Below are 7,272 nucleotides of genomic sequence, written 5' to 3'. Positions count from 1 at the left end.
GTGGTGGATTGCGGTTACTATCCAAAGGTCGTCATAAGGTTCCTCTCTACAGATCTGGTGGTCGACTTCGACGGTGAGATGCCAACTATGGACGATGGCTTGACGCAGGTGCTGGTTGCACATCAGCGCCGATGAGATGCAGAAAAGTGGTGGGGCCAACACAAGAGAGACGCCGATGGTGGTGCTACTCAGAATCTGGTCTGGAGTTTCGGGGTGAAACCCTAGGTCTTAGCCAGGTTGATTATACCTGGCAATGGTGATATTTTTTATGTAGTAACCTTGTTGAAGACATTGCTCAGATATGTTATGACTGGTTCTTCAGGATGAAAACCTAGATCCCGACCATAGATGGTTGGAGTCGGTGATGGGGCGCTTGAGCGCCGCTCCCTTCCTAAAGGCATTACTGTTGAAGAACCTCATTGTCTGTGTTGTATCATGAGAAGGTTGGTGCAGATATGGTCATTGTTAGACTGGCCATAGTGGGAGTAACTTCAAGGGTAACATCGGGTCTAACTCAGGAAACTTGCCTATGTTGCAATGAGTTAACGAGGAGAGAGGTAAATTGAGTAACTTAGGTAGTTACCGTAACATGACATATCTCAAGACAATATGAGTCTATAACCTAATAAATGAAGCTTTGCATGGCACCGCACATATGTTACTTCCCACTATAGAGGTAGTAACATAGCCTAGGGTAGTGTGTATGTTACTAGTGTAAGTTACTCTCCACTATGGCTAGTCTTATAGTTTGTCAAACCGGAATTTGATTGCTTTGGAGTTTTTTTTATTTTTTCCTTGCCTTCACATAACATTGCTATTTATTAGCGTTTTTTTCGTGTGTGTTGGTGTTGCCTTTGTGCATTCTAGGTATGAAGACCGAGCAAAAACGGACGAAACTGGGTGCTATCACATTTGTTTTCATTTTTTTGCAGAAGTGGAATCGAATATAAAAACCCTAGAAATGAATATGAAAACAAATACTACTTAAAAAACAGACACATAGCGAATACGGAGCGGTCACGGAAACAAAAGTGGGCGTTGACCAAAAATTTAAAACCCCTTGAGTAATACAGAAATAAATATAAAAACAAAATAATAATAATAATGAAATATTACCATGGCTAAAAGACATATAGATGCTCCATTTTAAGCCAATAAAACACAACTTTATATTGATTAAAAGGAAAGAATGAATGATGGATGCTAACCTGGCCCAGAGAAGCCCATAAGAATCAGCCCGCCAGGATGGCATCACCACTTGAGATTTAATTCGTTGGATCATGTATTCCTTGACCCTGTTGCTCAAAAAAAAATGTATTCCTTGACCTAGAACGACTTGTGTCGTCTCCGACTAAATTGATCGCTAGCGCTTCTTCCAGCCGACCGACGGCGTCCTGTCATCGCCGAGCACCATCGGCATCAGCCGATCCGCTCAACATCTCTGACTTCACGCGCGCGCGATTAGCCTGAGCCTTAAGGTACGTATATATATCTGTGAACTGGAATTTACAAGCTTATTTTATATTAACCTATCGAGAATTGCATAAGGCTAGAGATGAATTAAAAGCAATGAACGTAGTAGTATTTACTTCTCAATTTTGTAGGGCATCAAGATGAGAAATAAACCACCAACAACTACCTATGTATTAAGCCAGTAGATTCGTACATCTATATTACACACTTCAAGAAAAAAGTGTAGGCAACTTTCTTTGGAACTCCAAATAAGTAATGCATTGTTCCAGTTTGATATCGATGTCCTATTTAAGACTTTGTAGTTGAACTATTTGTACGTTTACGGCATTCTTTTTCATTTGGCCTCCCGTAATTATATGATGTGAATCCCTTGATTATGTGATCAAGGTTTTGGTTACCAGTCGAAATTTCAAGATTTCCCATGGTTACCACGTATTTCCGTGCCCCTCGGTAAATCGTCATACCGAGCAAAAAATACCATTTTTTTGAAAATTTTGAATTTAAACACTCGATTTACAGTAAGGTATGTAGGGTCTAATTAATGCAATGAAAGTTGGTTATGGCATGTTGGTAGCAACCTAGTTCCTGTTTTGAGAGGTCTCTGGTTTGAATATTCGTTCATTTTCTTATTTGAATTCAAAATTCAACTATAAAATTCGCTCGAAATATTCTCGGTATTTGTCGGTATTTCTCGGTAACCGTGGTAACCACATTTATCAGTCCCCCTCGGTAAAATTACCTCATTCGGTAACCAAAACCTTGTATGTGATGCAGATCAGATCCATAATTTCCATACCCTCTGATCTCCCTTGATTATTATAATATATATATATAATAAGCGAGGACAAGGACATTACCAGCAAGAACCCTACAGTTTTTGACCAAAAACTCAACTTCTTCAGTTAACATGACCATATCTGAGACGTCCTCGAGATGCCTGACAGAGTGCATCACCATCGCGCACAACTTCGAGGTGATTAAGTACTCGCTGCTCGAGGGTATGGGTATTGGCAAGTCCGTTACCTCGAGCACATTCAGCGTCGGTTGCTACGACTGGAACATCCTGATCTACCCTGATGGTAGCAATGAGGAGGACAAAGCTGCCTACATGTCGGCCCTCTTGTGTTTCTGTAGGGGGGCAACAGCGGGTGTCAAGGTGAAGTTCACTTTGAGTTTATTGGAGAAAGATGGGACAGCTAGTGTTATGGGGGGCGAAACACGTACCTTTCCGCCGGAAGGTCAGACTTGGGGCTGGGCCAAGTTTATTGACAAGTCTAAGCTGAAGGAACTGCTATCCCGCAATGACGACTGCTTCACAATCAAGTGTGTTTTGACCGTCATAAAAGACACTCGCACGGAAGATGCAAGCACATATGTAGTTCCACTCCCGCAGTCGGACCTGCACACACACTTTGCAAACATGTTGAAGGATGGAGAGGGCATGGATGTTACATTTAGTGTTGGCGGCCAACTCTTCAGTGCACACAGATGCGTGTTAGCTGCCCGATCATCTGTCTTCAGGCTGAGCTTTTTGGTCAGTTGAAGGAGACTTCCTTGAAACGCATCGAAATCGATGACATGGAGACAGCCATCTTTGAGGCACTTCTTCACTTTATATACACAGACTCATTGCCTAGTAACTGGGATTTGTATCAGAATGTGGAATTGCAGCACATGCTGGTTGCCGCAGATCGGTATGCACTTGACCGGTTAAAGGCTATGTGTGAAGGGAAGCTATGCCAGGGAATCGATGTGCAAACAGTTGCAACCACCCTTGCGTTAGCGGAGCAGCACCACGCCATGCAACTCAAGGCTGCTTGTCTCACATACCTTTCTTCACAGAAGGTGCTTCGAGCTGTCAAGGAGACTGATGGATTCAAGCACCTCACAGCAAGCTGCCCATGGATTATGATGGACATTTAGAAAAGGTCGCACCACCATCGTGAGTATGAAGTGGTCTGGTTCAGAATTTATGTTTTTCAAGTGTGGAGATCTGGTGGTACTCTATCGGTTTTTCTGATGTGTTAAATGTACACATTCTAAGCTGAACTTCTCTTCATGAACGTGTGATTTATGCTCTGAATTATCGGCACTAAAAGTTCTAATAAAATGTGCATTTCTCTCTTTCTTTTCTGTTTTTGAGAGCGGTTTTTGTAGGACGAGCTACACGGTACCCCCTATCAGAGCCGTTCAATCTGGGCTACTGTGCATCTGGATATGTGCATAAGATTCAAAAATCAGCAGCTAGGCAGGTGCTCAACGCTTAATATTCTGGCACCGGATGGACGCCGATAGCGACGCGCAAGAAGGCTATTGTTTCTGACACCATGCAGCACTGTCATGGCTACAGTACTACACAAATAAAAAACACTCTCTCTGGTGACCTGCTCTCTGGCTAGTTGACTTGCTGGCTATCTACGAGAAGGAATCTTTCCTCACAAAAAACTCTCTCAATCTTCACATGCAACTGGAATCTACATCCGCATGCCGACATGCGCAGCTCTCTCTCTCACATATGCTCTTTCACCATCGTAAATAAAAGCTTCCTTCCACACAAAAAACCTTCCTCACACAACTGCTCTCTCTCTCTCTTCTCTCTGATAAAAAAATTCAGAGTCTTCTCTCGCTGTGACATGCTACCTGCGTCTTCAAATTTTGCAAAGCATTTTCTCTCTCTCTTTGAGTCTCCACGTAGGCTCTTTCTTTTCTCTCAAAGAAAATTTCTCAATGATTTTATTCTCACTCTTAAATGCTACTCCTCTCTCTTCACTTTGCCCGTAGGGGCGCCACCCTTTTTTACTAGCTTCGGCCCGCTCTTTCTCTGTCTTTCACTGTTGCAGCAGAGAGCCTAGGGAGTAGGGATGTGACATAACGCTGTAGCCATGCAGACAGGACAGCACCTCCTGCTAATGACACTGCAGCGAACAGCTGCACTCCTCGTGATGCTTTTTTCTGCACAAATCCTGAAGCAAACGGACAGTCCAGATAAGAGGTACCGCGTAGCTCATGCTAGGAAGAAACTTTGCGTTTTTCCAGTGAAATCTCCTGTAGAACCAAACGGCACAAGGACTGAAGCTCTGTACCTGATCTTATTTGCTGCACTGCATGCAGTCTCTTCAACTACTATATATCCCCAGTTAACTCTGTACTTGTGACCAGATGAATGCATAAATGGCTTCGCACATGCAGGCCGCGTGATGCGCCGGTGTCTGATGGCACAGCAGGCCACAGCTTGTTTTTTATTCCACATGCTTCATTACCGCTGGGATGGAAAGTACAAAAGATAGCGTCTACTACTCCAGCTCAGCACGAAGTAAGCTATGTCAGGGAATTGATTTGCAAATAGACAATCATGTGTATAATCATAGACATGTGTAACTTATCAATCAAAACATCATGGCCAATTTTGACATAGGTTGAGATCTTGTTATTGGTGGTGGGGTGGCCGACTGCTCCGCCTCTACCTCCTTCTCCTCCACCGATGCCCGAAAGCCTCCGTGTCGTCTTCTTTGTTCGAGCTCGAGGAATTGTCCGACACAGCCTTGCCCGGAAGTGCTGGAATGAGGAGGTGAAACAATGGGTCGGAAGGAGCCTCACAAAGTCACAATGGCCAATTCGGGCCTGATTTTGGTGTGCTTTGGGAAAAATGGTTGGTGGCAGCAAAGAGCTCGTGTTTGTGGAGGATGCCGGTGGGAATTTATCATGGCGGGGAGATAAATCGGCATCACACCGCCCAGTTTGCAACTTTTTTGGGGGAGGAGAGCCGAAGCGGTGATCAAAGGAATTTCAAACGCCTCTAAGTCTGAAGCGGTACAAAGTAAACAAGATACATCATTGATCGGCCTCTATGAACCAGCCAGTGATAAAAAAACGAGAGATTAGCCAGTACATAACAACCAGTCAGTGAGAAGATGGGCTCAAATATAACCCATAAAACAGTTATCTCTGACTAGCCTAAAACTAGCTGGTCTGTGCAGAGTTGCTAGAATCGCCTGTCGACATTCATCATTGACGGTTTTTGGTGGTCGGTCAGTGATGAACCCGCGTGGACACAGGGCGGTTAGTGATGAGGGGTCAGTAGTGTTTTGAGTTGTACTCCCTCCGTTCCCAAATATAAGTTTTTTTAGAAATTTCAACAAGTGACTACATACGTAGCAAAATGAATGAATCTATAATCTAAAATATGTTTACATACATCCGTATATTATAGTCCATTGAAATGTCTAAAAGGACTTATATTTAGGAACGGAGGGAGTAGTAGTGTTTGAAGTTCCTTGCGAATGGCCTCCAAAAAAGAAGAAATTCTTTGTTGATATGACTAGTCTATCATCTATCTATCTTTCCCTAATAATAAAGCGATTATCGCTTCTGCCCGCTCGCTCACCGTCGTGGCTCTTTTGCTAAACCCCCCTGTCTTTTTCAGTAATACAACCCGCAATCCTTTTTTTAGTGGATTCTGAGAAAACGTTTTGATTTTACATAAAAACCGCTCTAATTCCGCCCAGGCTCGCAACGGACCGCGCCGCCGCCCGCAGCTCCCTCTTGCCCCTCGCTCCCCTTGTGGCCGCAAGACGCCTCGCCGGCGACCCCGCACCTCTGCCACGCCCTGCCGCCGGCGACCTTCCCCGACGGACCTCAGGCCGCTCCGCCGCCTTGCTCCTCTCCCTTCTTCTCCTTCTTCTCGATCTCCTCTCACCTCTATCCCTCTTTATCCCTGGACAGGGACCTCCATGGAGCTGCCGACCCTCAATCTCGCTGGATCCGGCTGCCTCCACGCCAAATACGTCGGAAAAGGATCCACCCCGGCCAGATCCGACTGGGCCCCGCCGTCATATATATTTTTACTACCCAAGTTTGTAATTTAGTATATTTTTACGAAAATTACTATATGTTGCATAGTGTGTTACTATATTTTGTATGTACCGTTTTTGTGAATTATGACATAGAACATATACACTGTATTTTAAGAAATTTGTTTATTTCAGTCCTTTAATTCTCACCACCAAGTCCAAAGAGTTCACATACTGCTGCTTTCCTTTTGTTCATGCCCATCTCAATATTTTGACAGATCCTTTTTTTCTTGTTATCTCACCATGTGCCATACCTAATCAATATCAGTTTATATTCTTACCGCTGTCTTTTTACATACATTGACTTTTTTAGCAATATTCACCCCCATAGAAATACTTTTCGCTATTGACCTTTTCGTGTAACGTTTGACCATTTGTATTATTCAAAAATTTATTGCAAACATAGAAAAAATATCTTAGTCAACAATGATAAATATTCAATTCTAGTACCACGGAAAAGGTTGTACAAGTTTCTTTTTGACTGGGAGACGGTTTTGCTTCTTTCGGAAAGGAAAAAACACGTTTTCTATTTCTTTTCTTTCGCGAGAGGCACAGTTTTGCTTCCGCGAGAAACACGGTTGTGCTTTCGAGAGAGGCATGGGCGTGCCTCTTTCCGAAAGGAAAAAAACGCGTTTTCTGTTTTTTTTCTTTCACGAGAGGCACGGTTGTGATTTCGTCAGAGGCACAGGCGTGCCTCTTTCGGAAAGGAAAAAAAAAACCATGTCCCTGGTTCGGTTTTTTCGTAGGGTTTTTTCGTCCGTTTTTTTTGTGAAAAAAAGTTCGTCAAAACATATCAACATGGAATCTAGTTTTGAATATCTCGACGCGAGAAATCTAACGGCGAAAGCGGTTCGAGATTTGGACGCACGGTTTAAGAGATTAAACGTTTTGAATAAACGGATCTACGAAAAAAGGAAAAACTCCCAGGTTGCGACAAGTGGCGCACATG

The 7,272-nt window shown here is 43.6% G+C and overlaps 1 pseudogene; it reads left to right on the top strand.

The window, feature by feature from the left end:
• The first annotated feature begins 348 nt into the window (after positions 1 to 348).
• LOC123084462 (BTB/POZ and MATH domain-containing protein 2-like) lies at positions 349 to 3,419 on the top strand (annotated as a pseudogene).
• The last annotated feature ends 3,853 nt before the right edge of the window (positions 3,420 to 7,272 follow it).

This window comes from Triticum aestivum, chromosome 4A (assembly GCF_018294505.1).
Source record: "Triticum aestivum cultivar Chinese Spring chromosome 4A, IWGSC CS RefSeq v2.1, whole genome shotgun sequence".
Classification (NCBI taxonomy): domain Eukaryota; kingdom Viridiplantae; phylum Streptophyta; class Magnoliopsida; order Poales; family Poaceae; genus Triticum; species Triticum aestivum.
Note: the sequence above shows the minus strand (reverse complement) of the source record. Positions and strands in the feature narration are given on the sequence as shown.